Source organism: Lissotriton helveticus, chromosome 6 (genome assembly GCF_964261635.1).
Source record: "Lissotriton helveticus chromosome 6, aLisHel1.1, whole genome shotgun sequence".
Taxonomy (NCBI): domain Eukaryota; kingdom Metazoa; phylum Chordata; class Amphibia; order Caudata; family Salamandridae; genus Lissotriton; species Lissotriton helveticus.
The window spans coordinates 1915910551-1915930350 of record NC_136067.1 but is presented as its reverse complement, the minus strand read 5'-3'; the positions used below and the strand labels follow the sequence as shown (position 1 = coordinate 1915930350).

Sequence of the window (19800 nt, the reverse complement as noted above, 5' to 3'; positions counted from 1 at the left end):
ACTCCCAACCTTCAAGGCATTCCACATCTTAAGTGGCAGTTATCGAATCCTCAGATTTGTAGCCTTCCCCGGACTCGAAGGACCCTAGCAGTGTGTTCCACTCCAAAGATATCGGGTTTTTCCTAAGTCCTCTGCGTTCTTCGCGCTGCAATGTCGTGCTCTCAGCCTTCCCCCATCGTATCATCTCCGCCCTCCATACTGCCGGGTCAGGCGGTCTAGCCGATTTCCACTTCATTGTGATGGTGCGTTTAGCAAGTAGCAGTGCCAGGCCAATGAAACGTGTGGTCACACTCTTCTTACGTTCCACTGGTCCCAATACCAGTATGACATATTCCCACGCTGCGTGGGGCTTGGAGGGGGCCAGCTTAGTTAAAGTATCCTGCACTGACTTCCAATAATATCCTAGTCTTGGGCATTCCCACATCATATGTAGCAAGCGCGCAGCCGTCACTCCACAGCGGGGGCACGTGTCAGCTGTGTTGGGAAAACCTGGCGTGCAAGCGATGCGGTGTCAGGAACGCTCTATGTAATAGCATAAGCTGTATAAACTTAAATTTTGGGGTTCGCGACACTGCCTTCGGGAATTTAAGGATCCTCTCCCATTCCTTGTCCCTGAGTGGTCTCCCCAGATCTTCCTCCCATCTATCTCGTAACGGTCGTAATGTTATCGCTCTCCCTACTCTGATGCCACTCGTGAGCCATTTAGTCAGGTGACTGCCAGTGCCCATCAGATATTGCATTGTCAGGAGCGGGTTCGTATCAGGTTCCTCCCCCTGCGGCGCCCAGGTCAGTGCTATATAACGGCATATCCTAGCATGCGTCAAGAACTTCCCTCGTGGGGTGTGGTGTACGTTTCTAAAGTCCTCAAAGGACATAACCCGACCCTCTGCGAAGAAGTCCCCTATATGCGACACCCCCGCCTCATGCCACGCGGTGAGTGCCCTGTTCGATAGCGTTCCCGATCTTAGGGGGAGTCCCTGAAGCGGTATCGTAGGTGCATAGGAAGTCGCAGACGAGGTGTACCTCACCGCTTTCTTCCAATGGGTGATCGCCATTTTCAGCAGTGGGGGTGTTGTATCTGGCACCTTCACCCTCGGCAGCAACAAAGCATGGACCTTTCCTTTATTCCATTCCACTTCTGACATGTCGATTTCATGTAAATTGCGGCCCGCCAGCCAGTACGCCAGCCACTGTAGTTGACAAGCGTAGTTGTACGCCCGCATGTCCGGGACCCCTATTCCACCCGCCGACGTGGGAAGCTGCAATTTCGCTAGGCTAATCCGTCGCCTCCCCGTGCCCCACACCAGTTCCGTTAGCAAGGTATTTAACCTCGTAAACAAGGGGGCCGGTACCCTGAATGGCAAGCTCATAAAATAATAAATAAGGCGGGGTAGGACCACCATTTTAGAGATGGCCACTCTGCCCGCCAATGACAGTGGCAACGCAGTCCAGAACTGTATTTGCGATTTCAGTGTCGATATTGCCCTACCCAGGTTCCCGTCTATCATGTCCCTTTCTTCCCTGTACACTTGGATGCCCAGGTAGCGGAACGTTGTCTCTGCCATCTGGAAGGCGTGTGGCTCGAAGGGCAGTTGGGTGTTCGCTCCAGAGGCGGCGAAACAGAACCCGTATGATTTACTCTCATTAATGGTGAGACCCGACAGTGCCCTAATGCTTTCAAAGAGTGCAGGTATGGGGTGTAGCTCTCCTCTTAAGTCATGTAGGTAGAGAATTATGTCATCCGCATACGCCGAGACAACATGACTTGTCCTAGCCCTACGGATGCCTCTATGTCGTGCCGAGTTGCGGAGTTTGCAAAGCAGTGGCTCCAGTGCCAGAATAAACAACAGCGGAGAGAGCGGACATCCCTGCCTCGTCCCCTTCGCTATGTCCTACGGTTCTGAAATGCATCTGTTTGTACGGACCCGGGCCGTCGGTCGGGTGTACAGTAACCGGACCCATGCGATGTAGTCGGTTGGAATACCAAATTTCCGGAATGTCGCTAGCATATAATCCCATCTAAGGGAGTCAAATGCCTGCCTCAAATCCAGAGAGATACAGCCCTCCGTACCGGACTGTACTTGCTCGCCGAGCATGAGTTGGCTAAGCCTCCGCAGGTTCATAGCCGTACTCCTGCCGGGCATAAAGCCACATTGGTCAGGGTGAATCAGTTGTGGGATATACTGAGCCAGTCTCGTCGCAAGAATTTTACTCAAAATCTTAAAATCCGTGTTGAGCAGTGACAGGGGCCTATAGTTTGCGAGTTGCATGCCGTCCCTTCCCGGCTTCAACATTGAGACTATTAGTGCCTGCAACGTCGATTGCGGTAGTCCCCCTGACTTCAGTGCCTCCTGATACACTACTTGTAGACGTAGGGCTAGCAAATCAATATATGCCCCGTAGAACTTGGCCGGTAGGCCATCTGTCCCAGGGGTTTTAGTACGTGGGAGTGCAGTCATGGCCTGGCGTATCTCCGCAATGGAGATAGGGCGCGCTAGGTCCTTACTCTGTTGTTCCTGAAGCCTCGGCATATTAAGCCCCTCCATGAACTCTTCAAATGCTGGTTCAGATAGTGGTGGATGTGGGCCGTACAGTGTTGCATAATAATCCCTGAAGGCATTATTAATGTCTAGTTGGGTCTCAACATGTGTTCCCTCTTTATCAAGGACTTCCATAATGGGCACAGGTACCGGGTCGTCCCGAACCATCCGGGCTAGTAGGGGTCCCGACCTCTCCGCCTGCGCATGCTGTCTGCTCGTGTATTCCCTATGATCCAGCACCCGCAGCTCTTCCAGCAATTCAGCGTGTTGTATGTGTGCCTGTTGTAGTGGTGTAAAGGGCATGTTCGTACCTGCAGCTTCATTTTCAAGCAGTGCCAGACGCCCCTCTACGTCTTGGAGCCCGTCCATCACAATATGTCTCATGCCCACTTTAGTGCTCATTGCTTCCCCTCTGATGTACACCTTGAAGGCGTCCCACTCTACGTGTCTCGAGCTCGCTGTGCCTGCATTTGAGTGAAAATAATTTGTGATTGCGTCAGCTATGGATGTCCGAAAAACCGGGTCCTCCAGCAGCTCCGGCTGAAGTCGCCACGTCGGGATAGGGGTCGGGGCCTTCCCCCACTGTAGCGTGACCTCTACCGGATTGGGATCCGAAAGAGTCTTGCCCATGTGTTCCCTAGTTCTATAGCCCCAAGTAGTGGCGTAGCACAGAAGACGTGATCAATTCTGGTGTGCAGTCCATGGGGTGGGGAGTAGAAAGTGTATTCCCTATCCCTCAGATGTTTGTAGTGCCAAGCATCCATCAAGTCCCACCCCTCCGCCCACCTCGCAAGCGCTTCTGCCTGCCTTCTGCTCTCAGTGTTGTGCATAGGTGGGTGCGATCTGTCTATAGAAACGTACAACACTGCATTGACGTCCCCGCCTATGATCCAACGGTAATCAACCCAGTACACTAAAACCCCATTCATGGTAGTCAGAAAGTCTGATTGGCCCGTGTTCGGGGCATAAACACTACCAATTACCATGGGGGAGCCATCCAACAACCCGTACACAAATGCATATCTGCCATTTTTGTCCAACCTCTCCTCCAACAACTTAAACGGTACTGAGTTCCTGATCCATACTGCCGCCCCTCTAGAGAATGCAGAATAAGAGGTAGCAAACAGCTGTCCCCTCCATTTCTTAAGGAGTTTTGTACCCTCTGTACAGTTCAGGTGGGTTTCCTCGAGGCAGGCTATCATTACGTTCCTCCTGTTGAGCTGTGCTAAAATCCTGTGCCTCTTATGTATCGACCCCATACCCCGGACATTCCAGGTGCACAGTTTGTATTTGTTAAGCGTCCCCATTGCGGTCTGCGTGAATTACATGTGTCGGGTCCCAGACCAATACTAAAGTGTTTCGGAAAGCCGGTAACTGTAGTGCCTGAACTACTTGCAACCCCTTAACATCAAGTGTAACCTCTTGAGGTCCAAACAGTAAAGCCCAACAGGGGCAAAGATAAAACTGGCACATGGCTATGCACTGGGGGCGTGTGCGCCACGCATCCTGCCCTAAGCCGGTTGGCGTTGTATCAGCTTGTCGCAGTCAAGGTTATTCTTCTCCCCCAACCACCCCCCCGCCCCCCTTGCAAGCCATATACGTTACCAATCGGGGCCATCCAAACTCCCAACTCATAAGTTTTGCGCCTACTGGGCTGTGATCTTAGGAAAGAGCTGGAGGCTGTCGGCCGAGCCTGATCCCTTAGAGTGTGTACCGGATCGGCTTTCCGCAGTCAGTGTATCCCTCGCATCGTGGGCAGCCAGCGCAGCCTCCGTAAGTTGGCCTACCGCCTTTGTCTTTCCGGGACGGGTAGCCCCTGGTCCTCCAGTCGCCGACGAGTCCTTCTCGCGGGGTCCTCGTCCGGCGTCACGGTGACTACTCCCAGAGCGTGAAGGTTGCATCCCCCCATTCTCCTCCAGCGGGTCCTGTGTAGCAGGCGGGGTCAGAGTCACTTCCATCCATTCGCCACCTCTTCCGGCGTGTCGAAGAACAAGGACTTGTTGTCATGCATTATTTTGAGACGGGCTGGAAACAATAGAGCGTATTTTAAATTCCTGTCTCGCAATTTTCGCTTCATTCCAAGGAATGTTGACCTAGCTCTCTGCACAGTCGGGGTAAGGTCCGGGTACACCGAGATAGTCTTGTCTTCATATCTCAGCGGTGCCTTCTCCCTCGCCACTCTCAGCACCGAGTCTCTGTCCCTATAGTTCAATAAACGTGCTATGAGTGGACGTGGTGGTGCTCCCGGTTTCGGCGGAATCGCCGGCATTCTGTGGGCTCTCTCCACACTGTAGAGCAGAGTAAGCTCCTGTGGGCCAACCACCATCTTTAGCCAGTCTTCGACAAACTGCGTAGGATTCCTCCCCTCGCTCCGCTCTGGTATACCCAGTATTCGCACATTATTGCGATGGGCCCGCCCTTCTACATCGTCCATCTTGTTCCAAAGTAGCTTGATCTGTTTTCCATGGACTCAAGTTTCGTGGAGTGGTCCGTCTGTTGCGGTATTAGATCATCAAGGGCAATCTTGTGTTCCGAGACCCTCTCCGCCAGTTTGTTATGGTCGGCTCTGAGAAGCGAGAGACCGGTCGCCATGTTGTCCATCCTCAGTTCCAGCGCTTCTCTGGACGCCTTGATTTCGGCAAGTATAAGGTCCAACTTGGCGTCCTGTGAGCACTTGCCAGTTGGTGGTATAAATTCCACATTCGATGACGCCAGCGGGTCTTCCGATCCAGTGGATTGCATATCGGCTGTGGCGCCCTGATCCTGTGCCTTCGCTCTGTTCCTGCCCATTATGACCGTCCGCAGGTCAACGGCAACAATATCCCTGCCTCACCCAGAGCAATCTTCAGCGTTGTTGCACTACAACCGACACACTCACCAACGTCGTAGTCGGTCATATTGTTTCTCCGGAGCGTGTAAGCACAGGTTGATCACCAGTTATTAAGTTCGTGGTTGTTGTGAATAGCGTGTCCGGTGCCGCCCCAATCCAACCGGCGTTCCGCTCACTGCAGGTTCCTGGGCAATCCCGGCCCTCACCACTGCTATGCAGCCCCCTTTGTCCCCACGGTTGGCGAGCTGTGAACTGTTCGTAGGGCTCCGCTGGTTTACCACCGCAATGCACATGTAGTGTTCTCTCCTCCTTTGTCGGGCAGCAAGGGAGAACAGATCTCACCAGTCCAGTGTCACATAAATCGCCAGCCAATGCACTATTCCTTGTCTGTGCTATGGTGTATCGGACAGCCCCCTCCGCACCGCCCGCTTGTTCGTCAGCAGCCCCCTTTCAGGCCGGCGGTGTCTCGCAGCCTGCGCGGTGAGCCCAAAATGGCGGCCGCACTTCCTGACCAGCCGCGACATCGCCCATCAGCCTCGGGTCTCCGGGACTACACCTGCTCGTGTTCGGCTAACCCTGCGCAGTTCTCACTGGGACGGTGAGTCCTCCGATCATCCGCCTGTTCCCGGCTGACACTCCACTCTGTGGGGCCGCTGATGTCTGCTTCTCCGCCCGCCTTATCTCAGGTGCCCTTGCCGCTTTGCCCAGGAGAATCGCCAGTTCTGTAAAGGGTCTTACCCCGTGTGCGCGTGTTTTGCCTGCCCTCATGTGTCCTCAGCGGCCGCCGGTGCGCTCCGCGGTGGTGCCCTGCTCGGCCGTCCCCGTTGCAGTGCAGGAGTCTATGCACGCATCGTGGCCGGCCCTCTTCGTAACTCCGGTCCGCGGTCTGACGAAGGATGGTAGGCCCCGTCCGAGCCAGGGGTCGCGTTCACACCACCGTGTAGTTCGGGACCCGCAGTCGCCACCGAGTGTCCGTGGCAGTCCCTCCGATCGTGGGGAGCAGTGAGGCGGCCAGGGAAGGCCAAAAGTCAGGATTATTTGCTAGTTTAAGCGGGCAGTGGACGGAGCTCTCCTAGAACTCGCCCGCCATGCTCGGCTCGTGGCCACGCCCCCCCTTCTTTAAGGTTGTACATACAGGACGTACATACTGGTGATCCTCTCTACAAGACCCTACAAATCTCTTTAAGGGCTCTGTTTGCATGTCTACCCGTCTTCTCCAATGTACACCAACATGTCTACATTTGATTGAAGTTAAATACGTTGTTGACATTTTATGACCTTACAATGGCAGTAAAGATGCTTAGTTTAGTTATTGCTTTCTAGTACTGTTTGTGCTCCCAGTGCAGTGGCATAGCTAGACCATGTGCCTGCCGCCCGTGGTGGTCCTTGCGTTTGCCGCCCAACATGGCATGTAAGAGCAGGGGAGGCGGCCGCCACCAAAACTCGTGCCACCTGAGGTGGGCCGCCCCCACCCCACCTTGATACGCCACTGTACCAGTGACAGCACATGCTGAACTAGCCGATGATCACAGATAGCTCCTGGCAGATCCAAGGCGAAGTCCCCCATGCTTGGGCCATTCCCAGGGAATCTCCTGTTGAATGGGTTCCTAAGATTCTCAGTCAAGGGGGAATGCCAAATATAGATACCCTCACGGGTACCAGGAAGGGGATGATGTAATGGCCTGTAGCATTATGAATCTAGAGTTCTAAGGGGGAGAAGGAAGAGAGATGAGCTGCATGAGCCCCCCCCATTGACACAAAGCTATTCTTCATGCCTTGTTGCGGTCTGAAAACTCTGTCTCTTTCGAAAAGGTTAGTGATGATAGCATCAGAAATAAAAAAGTAGACTTATCCACTTTGCATGTTTTCTTGTATGAGGCTTTGCTGTAAGTGTTTTGCTTGGGGCCTGTTTACGGTCTATTGTTGGATATGTTCACAAAATGTTCGAAACGCCCTCACAACGTTTACTTGTAGAAACAACTTAGTCAAACTTGCGTTAAGTGGATCTAGATGGTCTATTGGTGGAGGACGGGCTTGGCGAGCAAAGTTACAGATAGAATTATGAGCTTTATTTAAACTCATGAGCTTTATTTAAACTCATTTTGCTGTATCAAGAGCTTCTCACAGGTATCATAACCAGGTTCCACAGCTTTGGATTAGATCCACATGAGCTCACTATAAAGAAACTTGAGATGGTGAAAAAGTTCATAAAGGCACTTCCAGAGGCAAAACAAATACAAGGTTCCGGCTTTGCCTGTCTACCATTCTGTTCATAGGTAGACGACTATAGGAAAAAAAGATCTCATTCTGGGGCAAATTGCAGACAATGTTTGCATGAGGTTCTCATAGTATGCAATGGAGAAGGCTTCCAAAATCTAAGTAAATGCTTTGAGTAGGAGCAGCTACTGTCAAAGCCCTAAGCAAGATGCTCTGATCCATATAGCCATATCAGATTTTCTCAGTAGTTGATCTTCAATCCAAATTTCTTAAAAATCAGTTACATCTTGGAGATCTGCTTCATGTCACTTCCAATATTGATTCAACCCTTACTTGAGTATCCAAATTCGCTATCAATTTCTAGAAGAGAATGGGAAAAGGGTTGGCGGAGGATGGTAAACAGTGACAAAGCAAAATCTATTTATTTATTGTTTTTACCTGCCTTCATCTGTCAACAGCTGTACCGCAATGTGCTCCATACACCAGAAAGCATTGCTGCCTCAGGTCAACGAGGGCGCTTCTTCTGTAGACTACCTTTCCTGTAGCATCTTTAATAATGTTATTGATTCTGAACTGCCCAGCGGTGATTTTTTACCAATACCTTCTGCTTTCACGATTAAGCTAAAAGGTTCTTCAACTCGGGGTTGAGGGATATTATGACCCTTGTTTAAGATGAAGTGAACCGACTGCAAAAATTCCAAATTTAAAGATGTTCATCAAGGAAATGTCCATATTTTCCAGATGAGGTGAAAATGAACCTTGGTGAATGGAGAAGCTATAATTAAGCACCATTATGAGCATCTGTGTTCAGGAAATAACAGAACTCAAGTTCCCAGGCACCGAGAGGCTCTCCTAGATTACAGAAGACATTGTAGATTTTGTTTTTGGAACCACCATAGTAAGCTGGCAGCCCTGACCAAAACTGGCAATGTCATTGGAGGGGCTTCTCTTAATTCTCATTCCATCGACAGAAGTGTAGACTCTGTCAGAACATTGGGGCATATTATGAAGGAGGTTTATCTCCGCTTTTTTGGCTTTAAAAGCCAAGAAAGCGGAGATAACATTTTCTCCCTATTACCTAGCTGTCGCTAACACCAGTTAGCGACAGCTAGTAGGAGATAGCGACCATCTTGGGCCCCACTTTGCATGTCAGAGAAATGTATCACTAATGACATGCAAAGTGGGCGTGCCAAGATGTTAGTGACTGGAAACAGTCGCTAACATCGCTATCTCCTATTACCAACTTTTGGAGATATTCGCGCTAAGCGCGAATATCTCCAAAAGCTAACACCTGCCCTGAGCAGTTCTTAACCATGTTATCCAATGGGAGGTGGATAACATGGCTAAGAGCATTAGCTCGGTAATGCATGAATATCGCTGACTTTTCAGCGATATTCATGCATTGCGGCCGATTTTTATCGCATTTGCGATAAACCTTGGTAATACCAAGGTTTAACTGCGGTAAAAATCGCCGCAGGTCGGTGTTAAATTTTTGTCTCTAACAAAGCAATAGCGATAATTATCGCTATTGCTTGGTAATATGCCCCATTGTTTTCGATGGCAGGAGGCGGCAGTGGCTGTGCGACTGAAAACAGTATATTCTTGCACAGTGTAAAGAAAGCAGGAAAGTAGAGAGAAAAAGGAATGACCTGCATTCTTTGGCTTGATACCGCAAACGTCTGAATGCTCTAAATATAGTTTTTAGGAAGACTCTTCCTCTGTCTTTATTGAAAAGTGTAGATGTATGTTCTCTCTCTTTTGGAGGTTGCTGTGCATTTTTTAGGTTGTTTTGTAGTTGCGTGATCTGTATCAATCCAATATAGAATAATGAAAATAGGAATATTAGCTCTCACAATTAGTTGCAGGTGGATAACTTGAAGCTTGCCCATTGCCTTTCAGTATCTTCCTTTTTTCCACAACTGACAGATTTCTGCAGGAGCAGCGACTGCATTCATATGCTTGAGTCTGATACGCTATACTACTCTTTCCTTTATTTTGACTGGATAGCAGCCTTTTCACAGCAGAATGTACACTGTGAAATACCTTTATGAATTTTAACTCATCATTTCAGTTTATGCCATTTATGTCGCAGTTCTATCATGGATCTAGATTAAAATCCCCCAGGTCACTCCCTTGAAAGCAAATTAGGGCTGGCCGGAACTTGCGCAGTTTCACAATGGCGAATTCCACGCAGTAACAGAAAAACTCCAAACGATTCAGTGGAATTCTGCCAGCTGGCAGCGGTAGCGTGAGCAGCACTGAAAATGATTGTAAACTGCAGCATCGTTGCAAAAGAGCGTGCAGCCATTCAAGATGATTTTGCTGCAGCACGAGTAGAAAATCTACATGAGCGGTAGTAAAGCCAGGGGCGTAACACAGGCCCCCGCAGCCCACGCGGTGCGGGAGGGCCCCTAGCTCCAAGGGGCCCCCTCGGCACTGAACTCTGGCCGGGAGAGCTCCTGATTGAGCCCGGAGGGGGTCCCCCTAAGTACCGTGCAGGGAGGCCCCCTCACTTTTCGTTACGCCAGTGAGTAAAGCTACTCAAAAAGCAGCCCTCTGACCATGAACACATGGTTACAAAATCGCGCCAGAGTACGCCAGATCTTGCTCACACTCGTCAGCTCGCATATTCTAGACCCTTGCGGGCAAAAATTCCGGCACGTTTTAACAGGCGGAATTTGGCCAGAGCATTGCGTTAAAGAATAACTGTGGCCAAAATTCCGCCAGTTCCGCAGGCAGAATGTAACATTCCACCCACCCCTAGAAAGCATCCAAACACCACCGCCGGATCAGTGTGCCCTACATTTAACAAAGCTTTCATCAATATTCTTTTGTATTAAGTATATAAAAGTTGAGTCAAATAGAAAGGTAATAGAATCTCCATCTCAGTTGTTTTTCTAATTACATGGTCATTGTAATTTCTCTGTCTGTTATGGTGTGATCGGTGATTACCATCAAGCCATTATTTGCAGTTGTAAATATAATGGAAATATGGAAATAAAATAGCACTCAATGCAGATATACTTTCAGTGACCAGCAAAATAACACCTAATTTGTCATTGAAAATGTTGAATGCACTAGATTACTCCAAAGAAGGTGTCATGTTATGAAGGAAGATAATTGCCCCAAGACATAGTTGAGTGCAATATTGAATTTTCCTGTATTTATTATGGGGTACTTGGTTTGAATGATATTTGCCTAAAGTTTAGTAACATCATGATTTAGGTAATACATAATATTGGTTGAATACCAATAATGAGAGGTAAGATACTTTGGTCAGCAGGAGACATGATTTCGCGTTTGTGTATCAGAATCACCGCCTTTCTGTAGTTATTATCAGTTTGACTCATTGTTCGAAATTTAGCAGTCCTGACCTGAAGCACACAATGTTTGGTGGGTGTAAGAAATTGGATTACTGTTTGAGGTGGGCGACTTCCCACTTCAAAAATATTCACACCCTTGTCAGGGTGAACCGTTGAAGTTGTTAAATTAACATTATATCACTCACCTGGTAGCTATGGCACAGAGGAGGCAGGCCTAATTTAGGGCAATGTGTAAAGTATTTAGGCAGTACCAAAACAGTAATAAAGTCAAAACATTGAATAATAAAAATCCAAACCAAACCAAATTAGAAAAATAGAGTAACATTTAATAAATAAAATTACACCTAAAAGACAAAAAACCAATGGGGGGAAACTGAGATATTAGGGCCCGATGTAGGTAATCCCGGATTACCGATTCTTAAATACCGAATCATACCGATTCGGTATTTAAGAACTGGCAATCGGGATGTGGGTAATTTTACCGAATTAATTACCGAATCGGTATGATTCGGTAATTAATGAATCGGTATTTACCGATTCTGTAATTGCCATTGACTCCTATGGGCCTTGAGGCCCATAGGAATCAATGTCAATTACAGAATCGGTAAATACCGATTCGGTAAAATTACCGAATTAGCAAGGGGGACAGGGTGTCACTTTGACCCCCTGTTGCACCCCTGTTTCTGGCATGTGTGCAATGTGACACACATACATGCCCTCAGGCATGTATGTGTGTCACATGGCACAGGTGTACATGCACAGATGTGCATGTACACAGAAATTCTTAATTTACCACCCAATAGTATTGGGTGGTAAATTAAGAATTCCTAAGTGCCTGTGGCACTGCAAACTGTGCCACCTACATATGGATTTACAGAATCGGTATATATTCCGATTCGGAAAAATACCAAAGCTGTAAATTTACCGAATCGGTAAATATACCGATTCTGTAAATTCCGAGCCACCTACATGTCAAAAGTCAAATACCGGTCGGTAACGGCCGAAAATCGGTATTTTCGGCCGTTTCCGACCGGTATTTGGACACCTACATCTGGCTCTACGAAGGCTATTTCACTTAAACTGGTCGGATAAACCAACCAGATTCAAATCGGTCGAGGGTTTTGCCTTGGGACTTACTCTCTGAAATGTCAAAATCCTTTTGTGAGGCAAGGCAGCAGGCTCTATCCACAGCTATATTTGAACAAGTCTTCATGAAGTCAGATAGGTGTGAGATCGGTCTTGCTGAATCTGTAGGTTTTGACTGGAAAGTTTCTGAGCGAGAAAAGTTCCAGGGAAAGCTTCTTGCTGGTCAGAAAATGTTGGATCCTCTGCCCAGTCAAGACTTACCTTCGGACTTAGGACCTGATTTATATGCTGACTGAAAGGGAACTCGTTTGCAATAGCAAGGGATTTCCCTCCCCACTAACATAGTGGTCCACCAGCTCAATGACATTTTGGGGTAGACTGTTAGAAATTGGGTTATTGGTTGACTGGGGTGTGAGCCCTGGTCAAACAGCAACCACAATCCTAGTCAGGGTAAGGCACAAGCAAAACTCAAATCAACCTCTTCTCAATCCCCTGGCAGCTTGGCCCAGAACAGTCAGGCTTAACTTGGAGGCAATGTGAAGGTATTTGTGCAACACTTCAAACAGTAAAACAGTGAAAATGCCACACAAAAAGATCACACACCAGGTTAGTAAAAAAGAGATCTAATCAATAGAACTGGAGGTTTTTAAAGAATAAAGTGAAAAATACTCAGGGCCGGACTGGGAACTGAAAGCAGCCCTGGCAAATTTTGCCAGACCAGCCCCCGTCCGGCGCGCAGCGAGCGTGCGATGCGCGCGAGCCCGACCGCCACTAGGGGGGTTTGGGGGGGTTCTCCCCCCAAGAAAATTTTGGAAAACGACAGACCAAAATGGTGACTTTTACAGCACATTTTTGATGACATATTCAAATTGTACCAACTTTCAAAGCACAGAAAATAGTAGATGATGACCTTAAAGAACATCAGGTTACCCACCCAGTCATATGTACCCATAAGAAATTCTTTCAGAGAGCACCAAAAATAGACACAAGTAGTGAATCAGAGAGAACAAAGTGAGACCAGCCCCCACACGGTGGGTAGCGAGCAAGCGCAGTGAGCAACCACTGCTAGGGGGAGTTTGGGGAGTTGAACTTCTCCCCCCAAGAAAATTTGGGAGACAGAAAGCAAAGTTAGCAATAACCGCGAGGATTATAATTAGGGCTCCCGGTTTTCCGTTTATACGGATTTTTACATATAAATACAGACAGAAAACTCTTTCCTTTGTCTGTATTTATATTTAGAAATGGCAAAATACTATTACATTTAGCCGCGCTGCCTTGCTTCAGAGTTGCCGCCCCACGCCCCTGTTCTTGAGGCTTGAAACTCCTTTCAGTTCCTGCCAATCAGGGTCTTTTAGTGACCTGCTGTTGACCTATTGGCTCAGGGTCTTTTAGTGACGGCCGTGACCCTGAGCCTATTCTGGTCGTATCCAGTGTGTGAGGGCAGCAGTGCAGGGAACGGCGGCAGGTGTCAACGAGGAGTAGGAAGTGCTGGGGCCTCTACTCCACTCTCCCAGACCCTCTTGCAAGCCCTCGTGCACATCGTAGCAGTCAGCCTCATGCACCTCGCACTCCAGCCTCCACTTGCCAGCTGTGCCCTTCCCTACCCCGGTTCTGCTTGTCCCCTGTGCCTCTCATCCCAGTATGGAGCCAGGCAGGGGCCCCTCCTGTCTCCCTGAATTCCCACTGTTGTTTGCCGTACTTCAGCGTGTATTGTGAATTCACCACTGGCCTTCCTGGCCTTCCTGGAAGATGGCAGGTTTAATTGTGGGAGCCTGCTTCTGATCGCGGGAAGCGCTGCATTTAAGATCGGTGAGTCTCACTTTCTGGAGGAGAAGGTGCCATTTCTGGAGTGACTTGACAAGATAGTAATTGTAAGGGGGCTTCATTCGATCTCCCACGACACCCATTACACCAAGAGTCCCGTTTCCACAACTGTAATTGTGAACTTTCTGCGATATGCAGAGTGTAGCTGCAGGGGCTCGAAGGGGTGAAAAACAACAAGCCTCGTTAACGTGTGAATGGTCTTTTAAAGACCTGTGAAGTGTTCGGGTGCAGCTGTGTGTGCCCGCGAAGCTGTTTCAGCCCGGGCTGCCACACAGGACGGGGAGGTGCGGGTGGGGGTTACCCTTTGAGAGCCTGGCAGGCTGTGGAGTGTTAGAGCTCCAAGGAACATGCTGGTATGTTATTTTTCAGCAAAGTAAACCACATGAAAGTAGCAGGCATCTTGGAAGGATGAAAGGCAGAGTAGCCCTGCTAAAAATTGATCACATGGCCTGAGTTCCCACTTGGTGTACACAACAGGCGCACCAACCCACTGTGCTATAGGATACAGATGTTCCATACTCTGAGTCAATAGCAGGGCTAACCTTGGCACTGGTACGAGCGCCACTGTTCAAGAAGGCATCAAGTAACTGGCAGAACTAATTTTGAAAAAACCAAGTGCCCAAAGGTAGCAGGTGGAGAGCACATCATCGGCACAGAGCAAAAGGGGAAGAGAAACTAGAGATAATACTTGAATATCCTAGAAATAGCAGAAGCGAGGCGCAATGCGCTATAAAGCACTAGATGTCAGACTTCCAAACCATCACTGTTATCACAGAATTTGGAACAACATATTCATTGCCATGTGCTCGGGAAGGAGGAAATCCGCCCTTTCTGAACCTAGCTGTTAGTTCGTCTTACAGTCAATCAATCAGTGGTACATTTCTAGAGCGTTTCTGGTCAACCGTTAGGGTATGCAGGCGCTGGGAAACCCCATTCCATCTCGTATGAACTAGCAACGCCATTTAACAGGAGCCTAAAGTAAGATTTAAGCAGGGATTAGCGCTTTCATCATAAATATGGGGTCAATTTAAATAAATGTGGAAAAATACTAGCTGTAGCATCCTCTTTTGCTTGTTGCAAAAATAAATGTGGATAAATACAGATAAAATGCCCCAAAAATAAATATGGATAAATACAGACGGAAATGGCAAAAAAATAAATACCATAAAACCGGGAGCCCTAATTATAATGCACTTAAAAGTATATGGTATGGCGATATCATAGAACAGCTTTAAGGACATGGTTCCGCAAGCTGCAGAGGGGCTCAGCTCACGCTAGGGCACCCTCTCACACAAAACCAAGCACTCTGCCTCCAGGATTGTTAAGGCCTGCCATAGGAGTGACTTACAGGTTACTATGTGTCTATATATAAGTTAGATATAGGTATACTATATCTAAGCAAAGGGTAATTACACCACCTTGCCCCAGCTGAGTGATCATCCAGTTGTGTCAATTTAGGAAGGCCAGACAGGGGTGGCATACTATATGCTGCAGCCCCTGGTAGGCCTTGAGTGCACCTATGCCCTGGGTACCTAGTGTACACTGTACAGGGACTCACAAGGGTGACCCAATATCCAATGTGGCATGTACCTAAAGTACATGGTATCAATTAAGAGAGAGCACAGCTGGGCTGTGGGTCTGATTAGCAGGCCCACAGCCACACTAAAGTCGAAAACCAGTGGAGCAAAAAGTGGGGGTGACCATAGGAAGCAGACCCTACTCTCCTACAATAGAGATAGAGATAGAGAGAGGGGAGGGAGGAGAGGGAGAGGGAGAGAGAGGGGGTGAGAAATACAGGGATAGAAAAGAGAGAGGGAGGGATAGAAAGAGAGGGATAGAGAGAGAAAAGGATAGAGAGAAAGGGATAGGGAGTGAGAGAGGAACCAAGAGAGATATGGGTATAGAGAGGGAGAGAGGGGGATAGAGGGAGGGAGAGAGAGGGGGAGAGAGTGAGAGAGGGATAGGTATAGAGAGAGTGAGAGGGATAAACAGACAGCGTGTGAGGGAGCGAGAGAGAGGGATAGAGAAATAGAGAGGGAGGGAGCAAGAAAGTGAGAGAGAGGAGGCGAGAGAAAGAAAGTGGGAGGGAGAGAGACAGGAGAGAATAGAGATAGAGAGGGGAGGGAGGGGAGAGGGGGGGGAGAGAAATGCAGGGATAGAAAAGAGAGAGGGATAGAGAGAGAACAGGATAGAGAGAAAGGGATAGAGAGTGAGAGAGGAACTGACAGATAAGGGGATAGAGGGAGAGAGGGGAATAGAGGGGGGATAGAGGGAGGGAGAGAGAGGGGAGAGAGACGGAGAGGGGGATAGGAATAGAGAGATTGAGAGGGTTAAAAAGAGCGTGTGAGGGAGTGAGAGCGAGGAATAGAGGAATAGAGAGGGAGAGAGAGAGAGAGAGAGAGAGAGAGAGAGAGAGAGAGAGAGAGGGAGGGAGCAAGAGAGGGAGAGAGAGAAAGGGAGAGAGAGGGGGCGAGTGTGACCAGAGAACATGGGCCGTTCTGGCAGGTTACTTGCAGTTTAGTTGCATCTCAGTCCTGGTGGATTAGACATAGATACAGGCCAAGTATTGCAAGCAGTTAAATACATTTCCATTCCAGTTGTTTTGAGAGGGGAGGTAGGAGCTGGATTACACTGCACTTCCATAGCTGGGAGTGCCAGTTGAGACAGAACATGGGCAGTTAATGACATTTCAGTTCTAGAGGACTTTTAAAATGGTTGTGATAGACAGTGACTGTGGGTGCAAAATAATCTCTGATAAATCAACAAACACCATAAGGCAGTATTACAGAAAATCTAGGAAGTTGCACAAAGAAGAAAAAACACGGGTCAAATAAATTTGCACACATTTTGATGCTGGTCCAAATAGAATATAAACAAAATTGTCTCCGGTATACAACACAGAAAAACACTGTTCAAGCAAAACCATCGAAGAAACCGATTCTGAAACACAATTACCACATCCAGAGAATTTAAGTGCCATGATACCCCACTGGTGATAACTATGTTCTATTGGAATCCTAGGTAACATAATGTGGCATCATTTTAACACATTTCAACAAATGGAGTTAATATTTCCGAACTCACTGTTAGTCAGTTGACTTCATACAGATGAAAGGCGGACTCACTACTTAAATGCTTCAACTTTAAAGGGACCCGCTAAATGCTGAACTATATTACCCAGTGGGATAAAAATGAAGTCAGCTAGGCTAGTTCCTCTGACTGTCAGGCTTGTTGTGGTAGAGGCTGGACTTTTAAAAGGCTGGCAGGGACTTGAAAAAGTAAGTCACAGGCCCGTGCAGATGAAACGCCAGAAGGCTCTGGGTGGCGTCAGTTAGATTAGTCAATAATGTGAATTCCTCCAAGTTGAGCCTGGTATAGAGTTATTCACATAACTGGCACGTTTTTTTCTGTAAACCCAGGAAGACAGTACGGTGTCTGTCGCATCTGAAAGAACAGCGGGGCTTTGAAATTGCAGAGCTGCCACGTTTTCCAGTTCCAAGCGTGATTAGCTCATCCTGTCAGGCATTCTGGGACCTGTAGTTCTGGTTCTATAATTGATTAAACAGCACTGCAAATCACAGGCAGTAATAAGAAAACAGAGCTTCACACCAACAAAACTAGAGATCTTAAAAGCTCTGAAAGAGTCATTCACATGTCAAGTTTACTTATGATAACCCAGAAGGTCTGGGGTTTTTGTCAGAAACTCAGAGGCCTCCAGTTTTTCATCACTCCTCATTTACTTTTTATTATCAACGTCCAGTCATGCATGTACTTTGAAAAGCAAATGTACGCATTTCACAAGGCAAATAATGTCATAAAATAGGACTGGGTAAGCTATGTGGACGCCTGATGTGTACAATGATTTGAGAATTTGAGCAATAAGGACCAGGAGCAGAGTGGCTAAACTTTTATAAGCGAAAACTAGGGGTGGAAGGAGGGCTGCTATTAACCTAGGGTGTGTTACTGAAGGACTGGTGTGTCAGTGAGGTAAGGCGACCTCTCTAGACTGATCACAGGAATAGGTAGGTAGGCAGGCAGTGCTAGGATGAAGGTGGGCGTGAAGTGCTAGGTTTAATGTGCCAGGTTACTGCCCATTCCAGCTGTGCTCCATAAATCCCTAGTGGCTCCCCCACTAAATGCACCTCAAGACCCACGCCCAGGGCGTGCCCCAGCACCCCAACACCTCTTGCACCTGAGCAGTCTGGTACTTTGAACAATAGAGGTAACCCTTTGCCGTGGGTGCCAGGCTGCTGGCGAACGAGAACCAGGATGAGCATGTCCAGTCCAAACCATAGCAGCCAGTCATGCAATGATATGGGAGCTATAGGTGGAAGAGGGGAAAAAAAACAGAAGACGAGGGCTTTCAAATAAAATATTTTTGCCAAACAAGCAGGATAGCTCAGAAGGTTAAGCATTTGTGACTGAGACATACATTAACATTTGAGCCACTGGTTCGAATGAAGGAAGAGCTAGTTTAGCCTTTCATTCTTCAAATGTTGAATGTCGATCAATAACACTGCAGAAAAAACAGTGGAGCAGTAAAATGTGCACCCCTGTACTTTGACTTCACGCCAGATTTACAACTGGTGCCTGTGCAAATATCAAACAATAAGATGTTGTGTTGTTACGACTACGGACGGACCGGACAGTACTCCTTTCATCTACCTCGGAAGGGAGCCAGCTTGGGGGCAGAGGAGAGGCTGTGCCATGAATACACAGCAGCTGAGTGATACACCAGTGGGTACAGTTCCTGATTATAAGCTTTGCTATGGGATGTGCAGAACCTGGGCTCGAATAGACTGTGGTGACAAATAAGTATCAGCGGGCAGGCACGGCTTGCATCTCACCTATCAGGGCGGTAGTAGAACTTGTGAAAATCAGCCACATCCCATGAGGGTGCCTCCTAGCACTAGCAGGAGGGCAGAGACACACACAGTCACGTACTTCAAGAGACAGATTACTGGAATCACATGACGCAGGCCAAGGGAGAAATGTGGCCCCCGCCCCACAAAAGCCTCCGACATGCCTGCTGTATGCAGGGTGTCTTGACTCGAGTCGTGAGACATACAGATAATTATTCTCTCTCGGGACGGCTCGGAAGCCTTGAAGTACCAAAGGCTCTGCTCTGCACAGGTGCTCAGGCCCTCTCGGGGGCCCGCCGGGCCAGAAAAACGGACTCACCTCAGGCCTGCTGACTGCTCTTGTGGTGGTGGCCCTGCAGACAGACACAAGGGGTTCGTCGGGCTAGGCGCGGCGGCGCTAGCCAGTAGAATAAAAGTAAGGCCGCTTCAAGTACCGTGCGCACCTCTGCTCCTCTCGTCACTCCTGCAGGCAGTCACGCGCAGTTATTGCCCAATGCGCATGCGGGCCGCACCCTACAGCGCGCAGACGCCGCAGAGGAGGAGACAGGGCATAATTCTGCGCGCACAGGCACTTCCTCTTCCTGAAACTTTTGTCTAGGGTTAGGTTGCACAGTCGAAGGTCAATCAGGTTTGCTAGCATATTAGAGTCTCAGACTCAGACGCTGATGAGTCACATCAATGACATCAATCATCATGACTACGAGTACACAACACCTGGACCTGGTGCCGGCGGTGGTGACTTCTTCTTCTCCCTGAGGCTGAGCTAACTACTGTGAGTGACGCTGTAGTGTTGTTGTGCCTGGGGGCCGATTTTCAGTCCGACCGTCACAGGCTGTGACGGTCGGACTGAAAATCGGCCCCCAGCCACAAAACCGGCCCCCTTTTTGAAAACCGGCCCCCACCCCCGCCAGCCGACCGGGGGATTGCCCGGTGCCCGGACTCACCAGTCCGGCCCTGAAAATACTGCCAAAAAGCTGAAAGCACCAAATGGGGACATCTTGTTATGCTGAACTGGTTCAAAGTCATAAGTTCAGGCTGAACGCGATGGAGCATGGGTTGGATACAGTCCCAGATTTGTTATGCTGAAGTTTAACTTCCTCAAGTTTTGTCCAAAAAGT

General features: G+C 48.5%; 1 protein-coding gene across 3 annotated transcripts in view; it reads left to right on the top strand.

The window, feature by feature from the left end:
* LOC144763874 (xanthine dehydrogenase/oxidase-like) overlaps positions 1-19800 on the top strand; it is a 385606-nt gene that overhangs the window by 300702 nt on the left and 65104 nt on the right. The window lies entirely within an intron of this gene.